The sequence below is a fragment of the Peromyscus maniculatus genome, chromosome 3 (genome assembly GCF_049852395.1).
Source record: "Peromyscus maniculatus bairdii isolate BWxNUB_F1_BW_parent chromosome 3, HU_Pman_BW_mat_3.1, whole genome shotgun sequence".
Classification (NCBI taxonomy): Eukaryota; Metazoa; Chordata; class Mammalia; order Rodentia; family Cricetidae; genus Peromyscus; species Peromyscus maniculatus.
In genome coordinates, this window is record NC_134854.1 from 93,622,984 (window position 1) to 93,647,155 (window position 24,172).

The following is a 24,172-nucleotide window of genomic DNA, read 5'->3' on the forward strand; positions in this document are numbered from 1 at the left end:
TAGAAAGAGATCTTTGAACTCCTTTGTTTAGCTTTTTCCCTGACCATGTAACCAAACCCCCATCAAATGATGACAAACATCCACAACCTATCAAGTGACCAAAAACCACCCCATCTCTTGGGAATGTGGGCATTGTTTTGTTGTTGTTGTTGTTGTTTGGGGTTTTTTTGTTTTGTTTTGTTTTGTTTTGTTTTTTCAAGACAGGGTCTCTGTGTAGTATTGATGCCTGTCCTGGATCTTGCTCTGTAGACTAGGCTAGCCTCGAACTCATAGAGATTCCGCCTGGCTCTGCCTCCCGAGTGCTGAGATTAAAGGCATATGTCACCACTGCCCAGCAGGCATTGTTTTTTCTAGACTGCTTCCTGTTGTCTGGGGTGCTGGTAACTTTAGGGGATACTGAGAAACATCAGGATAATAGTTGAGTCCTGGTTGGAAATAGTCTGTGAGGCTGGATCATCTTAGACAGTAGCCTTGAAGCTCTTTTGGACATACAACTCTGAGAAAACTGTAACAGAGGCACTCTGAGATGCTAGATCACATGGGCCATTCATTTTCATTGGTGTCTGGTCCCCTTGTTCCAAAAATACATAAACTTTCAAAGGTAGCTTACATATCTGCATTAATATAAGTACAGACTGTGCATTGTACACAAGTCAGCCAAAGATAATTTTTTGTTGTTGTTGTTTTATGTTTGAGTAGGTAAAATATATGTAACCTGTCTTGTAGCTTTTTTAGGTTCATTTCTTTATGTCTGTAACCAGGATTTTCTGAGTGGTCTTCCCTTATCAAACCTGATGTTTTTTAATCTTGAACAAATCCACACAGCCTTTCATTTTCTATGAAAATAAAAGCATAACCTCTCCCTCAATGTAATATATGTTTTGACTTCCATTTTGAAGTTGATATTTTTTAAATATATAGGTTGGTTTAATGTAGCAGATTCCATAATCCAATGTCTCTCAGCGGCTGTTGTTCCTTCATCAGCAATCAAAAAATTTAAAGTCTGATTCCCTATGTATTTCCCATCTCTACATGGTTTATTTTTTTTATTATTTTACTTCTCTCTTATTATTTTAAAACTATTTTTCTATGACTGTTTATACTCTTTTTTGTTTCTTAAGCCTATGTACATTTTAAACACACTGTTAACTGCTTAGAGGTTTTTTCCATCTGTATCTGCCTTTACTAAGCATCTGTAATATTTTCTGATGACATGAGATGAATCTTAAACTGCTATGTCAGCTGTTGGTGCATGGTACTAATGGCTGGCTCCACCTTGCCGGCAGCTGCTGGGAGACACATCTCTGTACTGTAGTTGGCATGAGACTGTGAGAATAGGCAGCTATGTTTGGAAATATTTTTGTGTGTTTGGAACCTGTTCTTAAGCTTCTTAAGGTTTTATGTGGCTGGACATTGGGTGCCATTTGTAAACCTAATTTTCTGTCCCACCAGCCAGCTCCCAAATAACCACACAGAGACTTATTATTAATTATAAATGCTCCCACAGTGGCTTAGGCTTGTTACTAATTAGTTCTTACAACTTAAATTAACCCATATTTCTTATCTGCATTCTACCTCATGGCTCAGTACCTTTCTTCAGTATGGCATATTTGTCTTGCTTCTCTCCACATCTCCTGGTGATTTTGCCCTTCTTCATCCTGATGCTCTCTTCCTGCCTGTAAGTCCCACCTAACCTCTTCCTGCCTAGCTGTTGGCCATTTAGCTCTTTATTAAAACAATGAGAAAAACACATCTTTAGAGTGTACAAAAAGATTATTTCACAACACATAGGTATAGAAAAAATAGCCCCCAAATAAAATATATGGCCAACAAGACAGAAAGCATATTCTTCTTACTGTTCATGCTAACAGGATAAAGAACTTGCATAAATTATTTTGTAGTGATATAACAAATACCATAATGGGTACCATGAAACTCAGATACTCATGGAAACAGACTTTGTGATGAACGACATATGGAAACACAGAAATTAGGCAATGCCATTCACAAAGAGTATGTGTGTACACAGTCCCATGTAAAACAGTGGAATGTTGGCTTGAATTTCATCCCTTTATGTCTTACACCTCACAGCCAATCCATCAGCAAAACCTTCAAAATATATTCACAAAGCTGGATGTGGAGGCACACATTTTTTTATCCCAAAAGGGTCACTTGAGTTCATCATTTCAACCTAAGAAACCTGGCAAGATGCCATGTAAAATTTTAAAAACTTAGGCTGGGGATGTAGCTCAGTGGGTAGAGCGGAGTGCTTGCCTACCATCCTCCAGGAGATGGCGTGCTCTTGAGTACTACATGAACCAAGTAGCATGCCTGTGATCCCAGAACTAAAGAAGGGAGAGGTAGGAGGGTCAGAAGTTGAGCTTATCCTCTGTTTTTTAGAGAGTTAGAGGTCAGCCTGGGCTATATAAGACTAAGAAGGAAGGAAGGAAGGAGGGAGGGAGTGAGGAGAGAGAGAGAGGAAGGAAGGAAGGAAGGAAGGAAGGAAGGAAGGAAGGAAGGAAGGAAGGAAGGAAGGAAGGAAGCAGGTCTATTTTCTGACTATGTCTCATCACCTCCCCTGCCACCATTAACTCCCACCTAGACCCCCAACTCCTAACTTCTGCTCTTGCCCCAAGAATCATCCTGATCTAAGGAACAGCATATGATTTTTTTTCTGAAAACCCTTCTCTGGCTTCTCATTTAGCTCAGATGAAAGTCCAAAATGCTTACAATGCCTATAAGCATGTGTCCTCTCTCTACATTGCTGACTCTCCTGAAGCCATTTTAGCCTGTATGTGACATGCCATGGAAACGCCTCCCTTAGAGAGCTGGCTGAGCCTTCTGCTGAAAAAGCTCTTTCCCAAGTTGCCCTTATGATTTGTATCTTCGTACATTTTGTGTTGCTGTAACAAAATGTCTGAGGCTGAGTAACTTCGTAAGCAAAGATATTTATTTGGCTCACAATTCTAATAGCTAGAGGGACCAAACAGCATGGTTTCAATGTGTTGATGGGGTCCAACATGTGGAGTGTTCTAAATTTTATTTTATTTTATTTATTTATTTATTTATTCATTTATTCATTTATTTATTTATTTTGAGACAGGGTCTCACTATGTAGTAGTGGCTGGATTGAAACGCACTGTGTAAATTAGACTGCTCGTGAACACAGAGTCCTGGGATTAAAGGTATGCACCACCACACCCAGCCCAGTTTGTGTTGTCCATATAATTATAGCTGTGGGGTCATCCACTGAAGTGCAGTTGACCTACCCACCCATTAGAGAGAATGACTCTCCCATTCACAGAAGCTGTTGGCGGTCAGTAACTCCTCAGAGAGCGGCAGAGGCTACAGAGTCCTTACTACTCCATGCTGAAATGCTGACTGCCTTGATTTTGTGCTCCACGGTGTATCCTGATCACACCCACACCCCTTTTGACTGCCCCTCGTTATTCTTCAAAACCTTCCAGGCCCTTCCACCTCTGCTGCCCTCCACCTGGAGTAAGCTATTGTCTCCACGCTGTTGCTGCCAACTCCTCCAATACACAATTCACCATACGGCTGGCCACTGAGATTCTTCGTTTCTTATCCAAAAGTTTTCCTTTACCTTCACCATCAACTCTCTGACATGGTTCTAAAAGCCTCAACCCCTTCTATCTGAGAATTTCCCTTAAAGACATGAAAACTTAACAAAGACTCAACGAGAAAGCCAGCAGTGCGAAAGTATGACCTGATGCCTTGATTTGAATGAAAGGTCCCTGAAGTCTCTGGAATCTGAATACCTGGTCCCTAGTTGGTGGCTGTGTGGGGAGAGTTAGGAGGTGTGGTCTTTCTAGAAGAATTTTGTTACCATCTGTTACCTCCACTCCACCGTCATAGACTCTAGCCTTCTGAAACTGTAAGCCCCAAATGAACTCCTTCTTCTTTAAGTTGTCTTTGCCATGGTGTTTTATCAGAGTAATAGGAAAGCAACGGATACAGATGAGTTCATTTAACAGCAGGTAAGACATAGAAATTACTGAACTTGAATGCAAAGTGTTAAAAGTGACATAAGGTGAAAGAGAGAGAGGGAGGAGAAGGAGGAGTGGGAGGAGGGAAGAGCAAGGGGGCTGGAGATGTAGCTCTGTGGTAAAGCATTTGCCTACCATGTATGAGGACATAGATTCAATCCCCAGTGCTGTGGAGGGGGAGGCAATAAACAGAGTGTGAGCACTTGAGGTATGTGTGAGTGTGAGCACTTCGTATATGTGTGAATGTAGTCCCATAGGAGAAAAGATGTAGAATGGAGTAGAAAACATTTGAAGAGATAAGAGCTGACAACCTTTCTAAAATGAGACATAACTCACAGACCTAAGGGGCTCAGTTGGCTAAATCTAAAGAAAACTACCTGTAGGAACTGCCGAAAAATCACTGGGAAGGAGAATACCTTGAAAAAAGATCTGTCTGGTTACCAAAGGACACATTATGTGTAGGTGTGTGTGTCTGTATGAGTCTATGCCACATGTGTGCGTGGTACCCACAGATGTTAGAGGAGGGTATCAGATTTCCCTGGAGCTGGAGTTACAGGCAGTCTCTGTCATTTGATTCCAGACCATGTTACATAGACACTCTTCTTGTGCCCCCCCCCCATGCCATGCTTTACCCAGTGAACTGTCTCCTCACCCTACCCAGGCTCAGCTTCTCACAGACCAAACAATACCGCCCTGTTCACCACCCCGCTGGGGCTCTCATACCCCATGCTGGGTTAGCTTGTGTTTGTCCTTACCCCCTCTGGGCTCCACCTCCCCCATTCTGGGCTACTTAATTGTGGGAGCCCGTTCTCAGGTTCCTTGTGGTTTTACCCAGCAAGTCCGAATAGAGGATGATCAGGACCACGGGGCCCAGTGCAGGTGTCTGAGATGGTCTTCACTTGGCTGTGCTGGGGGAGGAGGTCTTTTGCTCCATCCCTTGGCCGTCTCTATAAAAACCCTGGGCCAGAGACAGTTGGGGCCCGTTGGAATAGGTTCCAGGCCCTCTTGAGGCTATTCTTTATTTTCTATCTGTTTATCTCCGCGATATTCTCTGCAATAAATCCTTCTATCTAATATTTCCTGCTGATTGCACTCAAGAAAACTCTGGGGAACTGTGGGGGTGGTAGGTAAACGCCCCACACTTAATTGCTCCTTTCAGTACCAATATCCCACAAAGGCAGTGGGCTCCGGGTGAAAACCTAGCTTTCTCTGTACTTTCTAACGGCTTTAGGATTGAAATGTTCAGGAAGGAGAAAGAAATACGAAAATATTTGACTTGAATTTAAAATGTGGAGATCTGCTCCATGTGGAACCTTACTTTTATGAATGAGTTATGAGTTTCCTGTTTTTCTCTAGTGAATAACCAATAACCTCCAAAGTATTAGATAGATTATTCTAGCCTTTGCTAGAAACACCACAGTAATTATAAAGAAAATTCTGTATACGGCTCTATTTTGTATTTTCTTAACTATTTGTATATAGCTATCTTGATTTTCCTTATTCATTGTTTACCTTGAGGGGAAATGCATCACTGTGTGTATGTGCATATGTGTTTATGTGCATGCACACGGATGTGGGCAAACATGCACATGTGTGTTTTCTTTTTTTTCTATCACATGTTCTAATTGGTGCTTGATTTAAATTTTTCTTTTCTTTCCTTTCTTCTTCTTTTTTTTTTTTTTTTTTTTTGAGACAGTGTCTCATGGAGCCATGACTGGTCTCAGGCTTTCTGTAGCTGAGGGTGACCTTGAACAGCTGATCCTCCTGCCTTCTTCTTCTATATTCTGGGATTTCAGGCATGCACCACCATGACTAGTGAATGCAGTAATAGTGATCAAACCCATTGCCTCTCACATTCTAAGCAAGCACTCTACCCTACTGAGCTATACCCCCAACTTCTTTTCTTTTTTTAATTTTTAAAAAGATTTGCTTTTATTTTATGTTGTTAGGTGTTTTGTCTCAGTGTATGTTTGTGCACCACATGTGTACTTCGTTCAGAGGAGGCCAGAAGAGGCATCAGAACCATGGGAACTGGGACTATGGGTGGCTGTTAGCCGCTGTGTGGATGCTGGGAATTGAACCTGGGGCCTCTGAGAGGACAATTAGTGCTTTTAATCTCTGTGCCATCTGTCCAGCCCCATTTTATTTGTTTATGGGACAAGGTCTCTCTCTGTAGCCCTGGTTATCCTGGAACTCTATGTAGACCAGACTGGCATGCAAATCGACCTGCCTCTCCATTCCTAGTACTGGGCAGATCAGATGTTCAAAAACTAAATAAATAAAAAGAAACTGGGAGTATAGCTCAAAAACATGTGCCATCATGCCCAGCCTCTTTTTGATTTTTACTCACTGATTTTTTCCTTCCATTACTTCTTTTGTTTCCTCTGTAGGCAATTTTTGAAATTTTATTTTTGAGATTATAATAGAATTACATTTATTTTATTAGACCCTGTAGACAGAGTTTTCTGTCCCGTCAGTCAATTCCCAAATAACCACACAGAAACTTATTATTATAAATGATCAGCCAATAGCTCAGGTTTGTTACTATCTAACTCTTTCATTTTAAATTAACCTGCATTTTTTATCTACACTCTGCCATATGGCTCGGCACCTTTTCTCAGTATGGCAAGCACATCTTTTTCTCTTTTCTCTGCATCTCCTCAGGATTCTGAGACTTCTCCCTTCTTCTCTTTCATGTCCTATTTTTGTCTGCAAGTCCTGCCTAACCTCTACCTGTCTAGCGATTGGCCAGTCAGCTTCTTTATTAACCCAATCACAGTGGCATGTATTTACACAGTGTAAAGGAATATTCCACATTTCCCCCTTTTGCCTAATTAAGAAGGAAGGCTTTAGGTTTAACATAGTAAAATTATATATAACAAAACAGTTATCAAGTAAGAATTACAATTACAATATCCAGTCCATTTGTAGTTGGCAAAATAGAGAAAATACTCCATCAGCTGTCCTCTCCTGAAGAGTCCAGAGTTTCATACCTAATTTACTTTCTACCATGATTAGGGAGAACTATAGCTGTAACTTCTAGTCTTTAACCCCATCAAAGACCTGAGAGGATATAATATTACCTGAGTAAACAGGAAATGCAGAGCAAGTGACTTCAAAAATTAAGAGATGACAGAAACAGCTGGCTTCCCGGAGAGTTACCCCAAGTTCTTCTGTAATGTTGGGGCATCCATCTTTGACCTACAGATCTAGTATATCTGATAGACATTACTGAGAAGCAGGGAAATTTGAAGGACTGTCCTATCTTGTCTTGGCAAAGTTTGGCAGTCACTTTTTTCCCCCTTTTCTATGTTCTGCCATATGGCTTGGTACCTTTTCTGGTTTTTTGTTTGTTTGTGTGTTTGTTTTGTTTTGTTTTTTTTGTTTGTTTTTTGAGACAGGGTTTCTCTGTGTAGCTTTGGAACCTGTCCAGGAATTCACTCTGTAGCCCAGGCTGCCCTCGAATTCACAGAAATCTGCCTGCCTCTGCCTCCCAAGTGCTGGGATTAAAGGCATGCGCCACCATTGCCCAGTGTAAATGGTCTTATTAAATAAGAAACACAGAGTCAAATACAGAGGTAATAGCCAAAGAGATCAGAGCAATAGCAATGATTAGCTTTAGCTTACCACCAGCAGTAGCTTCCACAGAGAGAGAGCTTCTTCCCATCTAACCCGTGCTTTTTTTGCCTTCCTGTTCTGCCTTCTCATTGGCTCTAGGCCCAGCCACATGACTTCCTCATCACTGCCTATCTATACAGACCTCCAGGTCTCTATGGTTGGTACTGGGATTAAAGACTTGTGTCACACGCTTGGCTGTATCCTTAACCACACAGAGACTCTGCCTGCCATGTGGTCAGATTAAGGGTGTGTGCTACCACTGCCTGACTTCTGTTTTATGGCTATTTGACCTCTGATCTCCAGACAATTTTATTTATTAACATACAAATAAAATATCACATTTCAGCACAAATAAGATATCACCACATATTTTTAAACAGGGTTATTTGTTTGTTTTTAGTTCTTTATATACATTTGGATATTAGCTCCCTATCAGATCTATAGTTGGTAAAAATCTTCCCCCATTCTGTAGCTGGCCACTTTGTCCAAATGATGGTGTACTTTGCTGTACAGAAGATTTTCAGTTTCATGAGGTCCCATTTATTTATTTATGTTCTTAGTAAACGGCAGTTTACTTTCAGAGTGACTCCAAACCTCATTTGTCCTGTAGACCATAAAAATCTGCTACAGCACAGCTGGACACTTGGGAGTCAGGAAAGAGGAAGACTATGTCTTATTGCTCCTCCCAGTATTGGCTGTAACTGCCCAGTTCCAACATTGTTTTAGCAGCAAACTAACTAGTTGTCCTTATCTACTGTCACTGCCCCCAGCTCTAGACTGAAGCTATAAGCTGCTGCAATGTCCCCAGCCTGGAGTTCAGAATTGCTGATCACCTGTTGTCATTATTGCATGCTTACAAAAGTTAATGACTGGCAGCAAGGGACTGCATGCCCCTAGCTGCTGATCATCAGATTTTCACAGAGGGCTGGGGGTATAGCTTAGCTGACAGAGTGCAAGCCTAGTGTACACAAAATCCTGACCCCATGCCTCAGAAACTGGACATGGTGGAACACACACCTGTACCCTCAGCACTTAGCAGGTGAAGGCAGGAGGATTGGAAGTAAGTTCATCCTAATAGACACAGTAAGTTTGAGGGCAGCCTGGGTTCCATGAGAGAGACGCTCTGTAGAAAAAAGCATGTCATATATTGCCAGTCAAGAAGGTGGAGTTCCATCCAGATTGATGTGACCCAAATGTTGGCGCTCCTGATAACCTTGAACTCCTCACAGTCTCATTGTGTAGCGGTTGGAATGAAAACGGTCTTTTTATAGGCTCTGGCTTTTGAGCACTTGGTCATCAGCTGGTGGCAGTGTTTGGTGAAGGTTGGGTGGTGTGTCCTTGTTAGAGGAAGTACATGGCAGGGGAAGCAGATTTATGATTAAAGCCTCACACCACCACCACCACCACCACCACCACCACCACTACCACCACCACCACCCTCGTGTACTCCTGTTCCACCTTCTCCCTATCTGTTTTGTGCTAGCAGTTGAGGATGTGAGCTCTGGGCTTCCTGTTCTGGGTGCCTTGCCCACCACTGGCTGCCATGCCTCCCCACTTCTGGAACCATAAGCCCAAATAAACTCTTCCTTCTGTAAGTTACCTGTAAGCATTTGTGCGCTCCAAGCGGGCCCTAGGATGCGCCTGTAGGGCCCCCGGCCTGCCATCGCCTGTTCTGTTACCATCAAAGAGGAAGGTTAAAGCCGCAGATGCAGACCATTCAGCAGTCTACCGAAAGGCTCCTGGGGTAGGCCTGTGGCCTCTGCCCTTTCCTGTCTGCTCCCGCCACTACTTGTGTGTCGGGTTGTCTGTTAGCATGTAGAGTTTTCAGCCAGTTTCTATTATAGATATTGTACTACATCAGGTTTCTGTGTTGTTGTTTTTTAATTTGTCTTACAGGTTAGTTTGTTCCCATTTCCTCAACCTCTCTTCTACCATTTTTTAATCTCTCTTAAAAAAAGAAAATGAAACGATACCCAAGACAAGTGAGAGGCAGAATGTCACCGTTTTACAGCAGGAAGAACCAGGAGAAACCTAAGCCAGGGATAGTGTCTACTTTCGTCTGCAAATGCCTGCTGCTCAGGGTAGGATGGTGGTAACTCTGGCCCCTCATGCCTTTGCATACAAGATCTCCATGAACGTTACCACAGATTAGGAGCATTCTTGGGGTAGCAGTCCCTCTCGCCCACCATCATTTGAAGAGGAAGTTTGATAATGTTAGGTCTATGCCCAAGTGCCATTTATTAATGTTCTGTGTGTTTCTGATGTGTGTAACCTTATATTCTCACCCACTTGCAACTGTGCTTGAGGCTATCGGGGCAGGAACAATCCAAGGGATGTTCTGCAGACTCAGAGGCAGCCTGGGTGAGTTTGATTGCCTGCATCTTGAAGAGTGGCAAGGACAAAGCCCATTTGTGCTAGGATGAAGGCCTCCAGGGAAATGGTGGCTATTTGGCTGGAACTTACAGCAGAGACAATGCTATCAGGAACATCCATCCTCTCCTTGGTGAATGAGGATGGCTTGTGGGGCTGTTTGACACCCACTGTGAGAGCCCTTATCCTTTTCCTTCCCCAGCATGGGTCAGATGTGTTCTGTAGCATTCTTGAGCATCCTAATAAAGAATTATGTTCATATTTCATTTTAAATGAAATAAATAGAGATGCAGTATTAATGGGTCAGTACGATAGCTCCCTGGGTAAAGTTGCCAGTTTTCAAGCCTGAGTTCAATCCTCATGGTAGAAGGAGAGATCCAACTCCCACAAGTTGTTTTATGACCTCCGGATGCATATCATCGCATGCACATACCCACACACATGAAGGCATAATAAATTTTTTGAAAATATTTCAGAGAAGAACTAAGGAAGTATTTAAAACATGTCATGCCAATGAGTCAGCATTGCAAACTGCTGCCAACACTCCCTTGCAGTTCTGCATGTGTGACTCTAAGAGGGGTGTTTCTATGAAGCATCCTTCTGGACATGTTTAATTGGCCCTGCGGATGAGAGGCCTGGCGTCTTCAGTCACAGCGATGTCAGCTTCCGTGGGAAGGAGTGGTAGGCTGCCCTGGAGCCATTGGGAGAGAGGCCAGAAGTGCTTGCTGTGTGTGGCCCCCATCCTTGAAGCTTTTAGCCCATCCTGGATTCTTCGGGTGTCCACGATTATATGTCAAGTGGATGGACTCAGGTATTGCTGGGGAGCAAATAAAATATAATTTTGAGATGTGTCTGGGATTTCTGAAGAAGCTTAGCATCTGAATCAGTATGACTATGTCAAAAGGATCTGCATCTCCAACATGGGTGGGCAATCCACTGAATGCCCAGTGAGAAAGGCAGAAGATGAGCGATTTGTCTTCTTAAGCTGGGATGTTTATCTTCTCCTGGTTCTCAGGCCTTTGAACCACAGGGCCCACATTAGCTTCCTCCTCTCTTCGCCCTTGGTTCTTAGGCTGTTGGACTATGAGTTACTTGGTTCTCCTGCTTCTGGTCTTGTACTGAATTATACCACAGGCTTCCTGGTTCTCCAGCTTGTAGACAGCAGAGGGTTAACTGGCTTGGCTTTAAAAATAACGTAAAACATATATACACATATCTATAGATTCAATCATACATGATATACATAATGAGAGTATACATTACATATGCATGAGAATACATATGCAAATATATACACACATACACTATTGGTTCTTTTACTCTGGAGAACTCCAGAGTATGCGAGTAACCTGGAGCTCCCTTCTCTGGCATTTGGCACAGATCATACCCTTGCTCGCCTGCTGCCCTTTAGGGGTTTGGGTGGTCCTAGCGAACAAGCTTCCCCAATGGCGACTTCTCCCCTTCAGTCTTATCTGTGCCCCTGAGGGGCTCTGGGCAGCACCTCTGCTTGAGCTGATTGTTCTGACAACCCTCTACCTGGCAAAGAGTGGGAGCAGGCCAGCGGCATGAGCCAGATACAGTCTGGAGTCAGATTACCAAGCGGCCATGAGTGTCTCTGTCTCTAAAATTTTGAGACAACTTTTAGAATTTGGGAACTTCCTCCTTCCTTATGCCTTCATTCACTGTCAGTCGTTATCAAGTATTCCCTTCACAGAGGTAATTAGACTTGGGCATGGTGGCGCATGTCTGTATTCCCACAAGGTGGAAACGGGATGAAGGAGAGGGTTGTTACCAAGGAGTGGAGTCGGAGGCGTTCTCTTCTAATTGAGTTATATAATCATTTCTCTACTGTATGTGTCCTTTCCCACAATGCATCTGATTGTAATCATATGTGTGCCAAATTATACATAGGCATACGATTATAAATAAGAGATTCTCCCTAAAAGTTCACTTGGAGGACACAGTTTACCTTACTGAGTGAGTGTATGTGTGTGTGTGTGTGTGTGTGTGTGTGTGTGTGTGTGTGTGTGTGTTGGGCACACAGGTAAGGGTCTCAGACTGACAAGCACATTATTTTTAGGAATGCACTCATAACCCAAACCAAGTGGAGTCCCAGGTTGCTCAACTATTCCCTGTGCTTGGTTACCTCAATAGTACAACAAATCTTGGCATTTTATCCTCACTGTGTCTGGATTGAAACTCTTCGCCCCAATATTTTTTTCACCTCATTGTCTCCCAGCTCTGGGAGTAGCTCTCCTACCCTTCTCAGGAACCTCAGAGCTCTTGTGTCCTCTCTTTCAAAGCACTTTCTTCCACAGTTTTGGACACATTAGTGCTTTTCTTCATATACTACCACCACGTCAGTGAATTGAGTACCCACCTTACCTCTGCTTGGTCTTGGGTCCTTTCTGATCCTATCCCAAGAAATTATAAAAGTCAGGACAGATGCTGGGATATCAGAATTCTCCCTTTGAAAGTGTCACTGATGAATCTCCTGACAGTTATCTCAGTTTTAGATCCGATCAGTCCTGCCCTGGGGAGTGAGTGCATGTTGGCAAACACTGTACCAGTGAACTACATGCCCATATCTTAATGTCAGCGATCTCAATACCAGTAATTATAGGCACTTGTGGTCACGTAATGAAAGAACCCCAATGTACTATGGAACAGACAAAAGAGGTGACCCAAATTCTGTGTGTTCTAAACCATGACTTAATATGGCCCTTTTAAAGGTCACTGTCAAGGAAATAAGATAATTGTTCACGTCATGGACATGCATTAAGCTGTAAAACCACAACAATTTTCTGGAAAATTATGGGATCAGGTTTGTTTATATTGTCAAAAGGCATTGCCAGGCAGGGTCCCACTCCAAAAGAAAACAAGAAAAACGCAAGTAGACTGTTCTCATTAGGAAAAGACAACATATTATTGATATCAAAACAGAATTTTACGAAACCACGAACTTGCTCACTAATTATTTTTTTGCTGATTTACGTATTTCCTCCACAGTAAAGTTTAATATAGTTTAATTAAATAAAGTTTAATATTTAATATATAATAATGTGGTCATTATTCACATCCGCAACCTCTAACAGAAGCCTCCTTCACCTGCTTTTGTGATACTGCATTCTGGCACTGGTATAGGGTGGTGTAGGTAACATGAGTGGGACATCAGTTTCCAGAGCATGCCAATCCAGCCAGGAGTGGATACAGGAGAGCAGTGTGGCTTTAGTTGTCCTGGAGAGCCATGATCTGACAGCCATTAACCCAGATACAGCACCAGCAGCAGACCCAAGAACAGTGCTACCCAAGTCTGGCTTATTGAGCCGATGTGTTTAGTTGGGGTTGGTTATGGGAGCATGGATGAGAGGTGACTTGCAGGGGTGTGCAACTTATACATAGCCATACCAAGGGTTAGACCTCATACACTACTCTTGGAACCCTCAATCTCACGGGCCCAATGTTGAAGGGTCTCTTGAGAGCAAGCACAGATGTTCTGGATGGCCATGTCATGCCCAGAGGACAGAGAGCCACAACACTGACCAGAACTTTTCTGTGGCATCAGCCTCATCAGAACTTGGAAGACAGCCCTGCTGTCTCTCTGGTTGCAGACCACATAGATGTAAAGCTGGAAGTTTCCATGGCCAAGTCCCCTATCCCATGAGGGAGCCAGTCTTTGAAGATGAAGCTAGCAAGAAGACAGATAAGATCAGGTGTGGTCGAGTATGACTGTAGGCAGCAGACCCTAGCAAGGACAAAAGTTCAGGAATGAGACGGAGAGAGCTCAGTAGTTAGGAGAGCATACTGCTCTTGCAGAGAATGACAGTTAAGTTCCCAGTGCCCAAGTCAACAGCTCACAGCCACTGCAACTCCAGCTCCAGGGAATGGGCCCTTTTATGGCCTCTGCACTCATGTACAGACACACACACACACACACACACACACATACATAAATAAATTATTTTTCACTTAAAAAATGGAAATAGAGATACATCACTTCCCTCTCTTCCCTCCCTTCAGCCCCTCCCATGTCCCCCCACTCTCAATTTGATGGCCTTGTTTACTTTCATTATTATTATTACATACACATGTGTATATATATATATGTGTGTGTGTGTGTGTTTATATGTATTGTATGCACAAATATATATAAATATAACCTGCTGAGTCCATTTCTGTTGTTTGTGTATGAACAGTTTCAAGACTGACCAATCTGCACTGGACAATCTTTTAAGAAATAATTCAGGAGCCGGGCATGATTGCTCATGCCTTTAATTTCAGCACTTGGGAGGCAGAGGCAGGCAGATCTCTGTGAGTTCAAGGCCAGCCTGGTCTACAAAGTGAGATCCAGGACAGCCAGGGCTACACAGAGAAACCCTGTCTCAAAAAAAAAAAAAAAGAAAGAAAGAAAGAAAGAAAGAAAGAAAGAAAGAAAGAAAGAAAGAAAGAAAGAAAGAAAGAAAGAAAGAAAGAAGGAAAAAGAGTTCCAGAATAATCCTAGCAGACTACAAACCCTGTATCCACTTGAACCGAGGCTGGATCTCTTCCTCCCTCCTCCTCAGTACATTTCTGCACATGCCTCCCCAATGTTGAAGAGTCTAAATGGGCAAATCCCTCTAAGCAGAGGCCACATCTCATGTTGATTTGAGCTTCATCACATCTACAGTGATAAGAGTGAGGGTTTCATTAAAACCTACCCATGGATTAAAAACTAATAGAATAATTATCTGAATCAAATATAACTGATCAATTTCCTGGAAATCTCCAGTATAGCCATGCAGCCGTGTGGGAGCCTATAAAAGCTTCCTAGTGAGATCTGAGCTTGCTTTACACAGCAGGGCTACATTAGGGGATGGCTTGACCACATGCATAGTCTCAGGGTGCCTGGGATGGTCTGCACTTGGCTGTGGAGGCCGGGGGTGGGGGGGATGGGGAGGTGTCTTTTGCTCCACCCCTTGGCATTCCTTTAAAAGCCCTTCAGAAGAGCCAGAAGGAGCTGGTGGGTTTTGACCCAGGCCCTCCCGAGGCAATCCTGTGTTTCTAACTGTCTCCTCTATATCTCTATCTACATATTCCTCATTTCTCCCTGCTCAAGAGTACCCTAGGGCCGGGCGGTGGTGGCGCACGCCTTTAATCCCAGCACTCGGGAGGCAGAGGCAGGCGGATCTCTGTGAGTTCGAGGCCAGCCTGGGCTACCAAGTGAGTCCCAGGAAAGGCGCAAAGCTACGCAGAGAAACCCTGTCTCGAAAAACCAAAAAAAAAAAAAAAAAAAAAAAAAAAAAAGAGTACCCTAGGGGGAAAACGTGGGGGCAGGACCCCCACACAGCTGTACACAGACATACATTATATGCCCACAAGCAGATCTGCTTTGGCATTCTTCTTGTAGTAGGCTGGGAGAGTGTGACCATGTGCATGACCAACCATATCCACACATATAATCAAATGCTTCCTTCTGGGAACACAGAAAATCTTCAAAGGTCGACTTGACCCAAATTGAGTTCTTAGGGAATATAGTCAGGATTATATCCAACACGAGGTCAGAAAAGCTGCCATGTTCCTGCTTTCCCTTGAATCTAGAATCTGTGCTTCATAGTACAGTTCCTCTCCTTTGCTTCCCACAAAAATCCCACCAGGTAGATAGTACTGTCCAAATTTCACAGAAGAGGGAGTTGAGAGGTGAACCCCAAGAGTGCCTGTCAGTTAGATGCAGACTTCCAACTCAAGCCCGTTCCCAGGCTCCTTTTCCCATACTGCCTCCTGGTGGCCTACGACTGCTCCTGAGGCAAGCTAGCCTGTTTGTCAGAACATTCTCCATGTTGTCTAGAATCAAGAAAGGCACTGAGCAAAGGCAAGGCTGTCTACTGGGGGCTCATCTGAGGCAAGCCATCTCTCTACTTCTACATAGAGTGACAAAAATGATTGGCAATCTCATGCCTGGTTTGCAGGAGGCCAATGAGGATGAATGGGGGGAGGAAGTGTCAGGGATGGGGGGGGTCATAAAGTGGTAAAGGCAGAGGAAGAGGATGAAGGGCTGGGTCGTTGCTGGAGCGCTCACTGAGTCCTAGAGCTGGGACGGGAGGGAGATGACCATAAGATTACCTAGTTATGACAATCCATGAAGCCTTCCTCATTTAATCCAGTGATAGTGCAGGATAACTCCTTGGTGTTTCTGACTGAACTACTATGCTGTATAAGAAAGGCAGCTGATCGCTTCTCGGCCTTTTGGCTAAGATCAAGTGAATGGTAGCTGAGCATGAGTGGGCAAGACAGTCAGCAGTGGTCCTCTATCTCTACTTCCTTCCCTGCCTCCGGGCTCCTGCCTACCACTCTTGCCCTAGCTTTCCTCAGTGAGACTCTAAGTTTAAATAAATCCCTTTCTTCCCGAGTTGCTTTTGGTCATGGGATTTATCAGAGCAACAGAAAAGCAAACTAGTGAATTATACCAAATGTTTAAGGAAAAAAATTATGTTAACTGCCCATAATGGCTTCCAGAAAGCAGGAGCAAGAGGAATACATTGAAACTCAGACTTAACCTAGTCAGCATTAATCTAGTAACAAAGCCAGACACAGCCAATGAAACTACAGGCTAGTATTAGTCATGCAAAGATTCTTAACAAGTTTTAAGCAAATTGAATATAACAATATTATTTTAAAAATTAACATGGTAGAACTTCTTAGTGTTTCTGAGGGAACCACCAAACTGACAGAATAGAGGGTATCATGACCAAGTACAGTTCACACCAAGCATGGAAGTCTTGCTTACCACTAAAAAGTTATTAATGAGCTGGCATGGTGTACATGCCTATAATCCCAGCATTTGGGAAGCAGAGGTAAGAGGATCATTACAAGTTCAAGGCTGACTTGGTCTTTTTGCGACTGTGTGTGTTAGAAATGGAACCCAGGGTCTTGTATTTGATATGCAAGCTCTCTACCACTAAGCTAAACCCCACCCACTAGGTCTACACAGTGAGTTCCAGGCTAGCCAGTCCTACATAGCAAGGCCCTGAGTAAAGAAATCAAAGAAACACAAACCAGAACAGAATAATGGCAGTAGGTTCTCCCCCTAGGGTCTATGACCTATCTAGTCACAGGTTCTTGGTCCCCAAAATGGTGCAGGGTCTGTCTCTTTTCTACCACTGTGGTAAGACACCATGACCAAGGCAACTTCTAAAAGAAAGCATTTAATTTGGGCCTCACGGTTCCAGAGGATTAGAGCCCATGGCCGTCACGGCAGGAAGCCTGACGGCAGACAGTCAGGCGTGACACCGGGGCAGTAGCCGAGAACTTACGTCCTCGTCCGAGAACTTATGTCCTCATTCACAAGCATCCGTGAGAGAGGCCTAACAGGGAATGGCCTGGGATTTTGGAACCTGAAAGCCCACCTCCAGTAACACACTTCTGCCAACAGGGCCACACCTTCTAATCCTTCCCAAACAGTTCTCCCAACTGGGAACCAAGCATTCAGATATCTGAAACTATGGAGGCCATTCTCATTCAGACTACCACAGCCATATACAGGCTCCATCTTGAACTGATTCATCATGACTTATCTCTGTACCAATAGAGCAATGCATTTCTCAAGTCTCATCAGAGAAGCTTCTTGCATCTGATGGCAATTCACATAGGTATGCACAACTGGTCAATGTGCACAGAATAAGATACTGCTCCACTTTAAGTGGGGCATTAATATCACACTCCTCCTCCAGTGTTCAGACCATCATAGAAGAAAGGCCAGAAAGACTGTAAGAGCCAGAGGCAATGGGTGACTACAGAGAGGCCATGTTTTCCTGGCACAACAGTGCCATGCTACCCCTTGCACCCCTGCATAAGTCACACACTGACTGCCTGAGGGCTGCTGATATCCCAGGGCAATTCCCAGGGAACACAGACAGCAGCCATGTAATTCCCAACAGCTGTGGTGTGGGCCCGTCCACTCTGAGGATAGATATGGGAGAGTCAGCACAGTTTCCACGACAAAAACGCCTGTTACTCTGATAATGAAAATCATAAAGTTCACACTACTTTTGTGGGGGCATCTCTGCATTATAAACAACAACCCTGACTCTCTCTCCCTCTCTCCATCTCTCCCTCTTTTCCCTTTGGTGGGGGGAGCATCTCAGATGCCTCTAGCTATTTCCATATACCACTTCAGAACCATTGGAAGGTAGACATCCTGTTGTGGGATATTTGATTGCACTATAAAACCCAAGACTGTGTTAATAAAATCAACCTTGAATCAGGGTACGGCGCCAGCAACTAGTTGACAGAAATTAGCCATAAAGATTAAGGAGAAAAATGGATAGAGAGACACACAGGAAGGAGTAGGGAGGGATTTGGAGTTTCGTGGTCTTTTTGGTTTGGGATAGCTGGAGAGATGCTCTCTTGCTGGGACTCCAGTTAAAAAAGGAAGGTCAGCTGGTTGCTTCTCAGCCTCTCTGAGCTAGCAGGTTTTCACCCCAACATCTGACTTCCAAGTCTTTATTAGTAAATTGAACAATAGAGACTTAGTTAAAACTACATTTGGCAGTTTGGAGAGATGGCTCAGAGGTTAAGAGCACTGACTGCTCTTCCAGAGGACCTGAGTTCAATTCCCAGCACCCACATGGAAGCTCACAACCATCTGTAATGAGATCTGGTGCCCTCTTCTAGCATGTAGACAGAACACTGTAAACATAATAAATAGATTTCAAAATCCCATCAGGCCAAGGCCTGAGCAGTACAGCATCTGCAGGGCTATGGGGCTGCAGACGATAGTTAAAATATTAGTAGATTCATGTGCAGCCCTAAGCTGACAGGAAAACATCAACATCTTTTTTCTCTACAGGATAGAAATTGTGATTAAGACAAGTGTGGTAGTACATGCCTGTAATACTAGAACCTGGGAAGTGGAAACAGGAAAATCAGAATTTCAACCATGTAGCAACTTCAAGATCAGCCTGTTATACAGGAGACCCTGTCTCATATTCCCACCCACACCTACCAACACATAAAATCATGGGTAGGCAAGAAGCCCCTCTGGTCTTTGGCAGTCTCTGCATCCATTGGCATTTGACAGCAGTGAACAGTGACAGCACAAAGGCCGGAGCAGCCACAGGTGGTGTCTTCAACAGCGCCGATGTCAGACAGCCCCCGACAGAGGGGCCCTAGGCTCCGGGACTGGTACAGCTCTAATAGGAAGTCAGGACTCCTCAGCCCCAGAGCGCTGCTGAGGGGCTACCGAGTCAAGATTCCTGAGCCCTGGAGCGCTGTGGAATAATCCTCTTGTACACTGTAAAGACTTGTCACTCAAATTGGTTTAATAAAAAGCTGACAGACTGATAGCTGGCTAGGAAGTCAGGCGGGAAAACCAAACTAAGAATGCCGGGAAGGAGAAGGGTGGAGTCAGGAGTTGCCAGCCAGATGCCGAGGAAGCAAGATGAGACTGTTGTACTGAGAAAAGGTACCAAGCCACATGGCTAAACATAGATAAGAATTATGGGTTAATTTAAGTATAAGAATTAGCAACAAGCCTGAGCTAATGTCCAAAATATAAGCCTCTGAGTAGTTATTTGGGAACTGGCAGGCAGGCGAGAAATATCCAATTACACTGAAGGCCCTTGTTGCTGCTCACGTGGTCAGAAGATGTAGACATTGTGGCCACTGTGGCTGTTATAGCCTTGGCCTCTCGACCGCTCTGTTGACAGTTCTGATGGTACCATCTCTACTCCTGTCCCAGGCAAGTGGTTCCCAGAGCTTCCGTCCCGGCTCCTGTGCTGTGGCTGCTCTCAGTGGTTCCACGTTCTTCAGCTGTGAAGCTGCTACTCTTGCGGCTCTCCCCGCCTACCTCTCAGCTCCACGGTCTCGACGGTTGCTGCCCTTTCCTTCTCTTAACCAGGTCAGCCATGACTAAGTCAGCCAGGAGAGACCCACTCCACACAAGCTTTTATGGTCCTGATGCTGCAACATCAGGAGGAAGCAATAGGGTGGGGCATCTCCCAGCCAGTTACCTTTCTGTCCAGTTATATCTTTTTGTACACTTGACACAAGCCACAGTGATGAAGAGGTAACTTCAGTGGAGAAAATGCCTCCAATAGAATGACTCATAGGCAAGCCTGTGGGCCATTTTCTTGATTAATGGTTGATGTGGGAGGGCTCAGGCCACCATGGGCAGTGTCGCCAGGGGCAGATGATCCTGAGTTGAATAAGAAAGCAGATTGAGCAACCCATGAGGAGTAAGCCAGTAAGCAGCATTCCTCCATGACCTCTGCCTCAGTTCTTGCCTCGAGTTCCTGTCCTGCCCTAAATTCCCGCCCACAATGGATTGTGAGTGTAAACTGAAACGGGCCCTTTCCTCCCGAGTTGCTTTTGGTTATGGTATTTATCACAGCAATAGGAAGCAAACGAAGACACTCACCAAGTGATCGTACATATGAAGATATGTGTTTATACCAAGCATGATTTTCCCTTTATACCAGTCACGGCAATTTCTGCAGGGGAAGTGGTCTCCCTCTGGCCTGGGCAGAAATGGTTGCAAGGTCATCAAGGCTTGAGATAGCCACAAAATCTGGGGCAGCCATTTGAAATAGTCACGGCTGGGCCTGCACCCTGAAGAGCCAGAGCAAGCAGCTGGGAACACTGTGTCGTTTTCTCCATACATACCCATAAAGTACAAACTGCCATAAAGGTGGTTTAGTGGCTGTGTGACTGGTAGGCCTTTTTTTCCAAGACTACCAGAGCAGCAGGAGAGAATCTGGTAGCTTCCAAACAGAGTCAGGTTGCCTGACTTACTTGAAGATGGCCCCACCATCTTCATGACTATCAGGAAACCTTCATACTACATCCAGAATCTAAAAGATTTATCACTAAGGTGAAGAGTGATTTTAACCATTTTTTGAAGCTTGAGAACAATTTTATTAGATTTCAAAGAAAAACCACACAGAGTGTTCTTGCTGTTTTTTGTTCCTTTTGGGGGGCCTGCCACCCAACTCTCAAATAAATCACACACAGAGGCATACCTTAATTCTTAATTATAAATGCCCAGCCTTAGCCTGGTTTAATTTCTTGCCAGCTTCTCTTAACTAAAATTATTTTGTCTATCTTTTGCCTCTGGGCTTTTCCTTTTTTATTCCTGTATAAATTCCTTTCATTGTTTCTTACTTCATGACTTGCTATATAGCTGGGTGCCTGGCCCCTGGAGTCTCCTCCTCCTCTGGCTCCTAAATCTCTCCTCTCCCAGGTTTCTCCTTCTATCTAGTCCCTCTGCCTGCCAGCTCCACCTGTCCTTTCTCCTGCCTTGCTATTGGCCATTCAGTTCTTTAGTAGACCATCAGGTGTTTTCGACAGGCACAGTAACACAGCTTCACAGAGTTAAACAAATGCAATGTAAACAAAATAACACACCTTAAAATAATATTCTACTACACAGGGCAAGCAAGCTATTATTCTCAGCAGCTGCCCAGAGGAACGGAATGGAGAGGAGAAGGAAAAGGGCCATGCTGTTTGAAGTAAGCCAAAATAGATGTCAGCCACAGACAGTAGACAGCTACATTGTGGGGAGAGGAGCATAAGAGACAGGTGAGGAAGGCCAAACAAAGTGTTAGGGAAACCTCAAGTGTTACGAAAACACTCTTAGAAAAGAGAAAACAAGAAGAAAAGGAAATACACTTTTCTGAATAATCAGAAAAGCAAGCTTTGGTGGTTTGAATGAGAATACTCCCCCCGCCCCCCACTCCCAACAAACACACATAGGATCCCATGTTTAAACACCCGATCCTCAGTTGGTAGAACTGTTTGGGAAGGATTAAGAGGAGTGACCTTGTTGGAGGAGGTATGTCACAGAGGTAGTGGGACCAGGCTGTGAGGTTTCAAAAGACTTGTGCCATCCCAAGTGTGCTCCCTGCATCCTACCTCCAGATGTGAGCTTCCAGCTGTTCCTGCCACCATGCCTTTGCTCTGTCTTAACGGTCTCTAACCCTCTGGAATTAAAAGTCTGATTAAACACTTCCTTTTATAAATCACTTTTGTCGTGGTGTTTTATCATAGGAATAGAAAAGTTCCCTGTGAAGCCGCACGGCTGGAGCTCTGTAAGACAGCCCATTTTAACAATGCTTTGATGAAGCAACACCAGTGCTCCAGTGAAGGAGGGGTGGGTCCCTTCATCCGTCTCATCGGGGCCTCTGTGTCTCTGGTATCACACTCGGCTGCTGCTACTGCATTGCATACAGGCATGAGACACTCTTTCAAGGTACCAGAGTTCTAAAGAGAAAGCACAAACACGGACACTCAGCTCCCAGACTCCCGACTTACTACACCTTCTGTGCTGTCCAAAGGTGTCCAGAACCAAATGTGATTCCTTCATTTATTTTTCAGTGAGACGGGGTCTCATGGTGGCAGTCCAAGCTGACCTCAAACTTGCTATGTAGTCGAGGAGGACCTTGAACTTCTGATCCTCCTGCCTCCACCTCTTGAGTGCTGTGATTACAAGCAAGCACTACTACATCTGGCTTATACAGTGCTCGGAATTGAACCCAGGGCTTGATGCACACAAGACAAGCCATCTCCCAACAGCGTGGTATCCCCAGATCTGGATGTTTAAGCTTTTGCTGCTTCCTGCTTTGTAGGCCAGGAAGAATTTTTCACATCTTTTTTGGTGTGTGTGTGTGCGCGCACACACACACAAAGGGCCATACATTGGTTCACAGTTTAAAAGATCTCCCCATTATTATTTCTTTTCCAGTATTTTCTCAGAAATATCTGTCCTAAATTTCTGGCCTCTCATCAGTCTCTCAAAAAGAGGAAGAGCCTGGTCACATGGTGACTTACTTAGAATCTTCTATGGAAATCCAATTCCTTTTTATTGCATAGGACACTATTGGAATAGTTACAGATGCATATATCTGATCATTTGAGTGTCCATCCGATCGCATTGTTATGTTGCATACATATCTTTATCATAACTGAATCCTGTTTTAAAACAACAAACAACAGCAAAAACCAGGATGCTGGAAAGCTGGTGGGGTAAGTGGGAATCTAGGGAACAATAACGTCATCTTGACAGCCATTCAGAGGGAGCATGTCTAGCAGGGGGCGGGGGAGGCTGGAGAAAGGGAAGCAGGCCCTGTGGTCCATAAATAACTCTGGAAGGTCTGTTGTCTGCAGTGAGGAACTGCCTTCATGAAGGTGGTGCTCTCACCAGGGTGCATGTTTTGTTCTCTGCAGGCACAGAGGAAGGGAAGATTCCAGAGACACCGGAGGAGGAAATGAAGTGGGCAGAAGCCCCCACCCTAGTGGATCTGTTCAGAGGCAGTGAGCGGCCCATGCTCCTGTAGAGAAACCAGGTCGTGAACGTAGCTTCCAGAAGGAATCGTGAAGTCAGCTTTCCCGCCTGCTTTTTAGTGCCGCAGATGCGCAATCCTTTCAAATACACCCTACATTTTATTTTAATTATAATGATACCATATGTTCAGTCTAAGAGGCACAGAAAATATAGAAAGCTGTGAAGAAGAAAATTAATTACTATCCAGATATAAATACCATCTCCATATCCTTCTGTTTATTACAAATGTACCCTCTTAATTTTTTTATTTTTAAATAATTCTGAGAGACTATAGAGAGACTCAATATTTAAGAGTGCCAACGTTTCTTCCAGCTGAGCTGAGCTCATGTCCCAGCATCCACACTAGGCAGCTCCTGACCACCTGTGACTCCAGATCCTGGAGATCCAACACCCTCTTCTGGCCTCTGTGGGCAATGCACTCATGTACATACTCCAGACAATCATTTAACTGTGTGTGTGTGTGTGTGTGTGTGTGCACTCACATGAGGGCCACAGCATATGTGTGGAGATCAGAAGATAATTTCGGGGAGTTGTATATCTTGTACCACCATTTACCTGCCTAGCCATCTCCCAGTCCTCCTTTTAATTTCTACTGGATAGTGTTTATTTTTTTGAGATGGGTCTCATGGAGTCCAGGCTGGCTTCAAACTCACTACGTAGCCAAGGATGATCTTGAACCCTATTCCTGCCTCCACCTCCTCCATGCTAGGATTATTGTGTTGAACCACCACAATCAGATTTGTTCGTTTTTCCTTCCTTCCTTCCTTCCTCCCTCCCTCCCTCCCTCCCTCCCTCCCTCCCTCCCTCCCTCCCTCCCTCCCTTCCTCCCTCTCTCTTTCTCTCTCTCTTTCCTTCTTTCTTT

At 44.2% G+C, this 24,172-nt stretch overlaps 1 long non-coding RNA gene across 1 annotated transcript in view; it reads left to right on the forward strand.

The window, feature by feature from the left end:
• Positions 1-23,324, forward strand: part of LOC143272389 (uncharacterized) — a 32,374-nt gene extending 9,050 nt beyond the window's left edge. Inside the window, exons 2-3 of the long non-coding RNA XR_013049903.1 lie at positions 3,104-3,185; positions 23,193-23,324. This is a non-coding gene — a long non-coding RNA (uncharacterized LOC143272389). The remainder of the gene's footprint in view (positions 1-3,103; positions 3,186-23,192) is intronic.
• Positions 23,325-24,172: the final 848 nt, after the last annotated feature.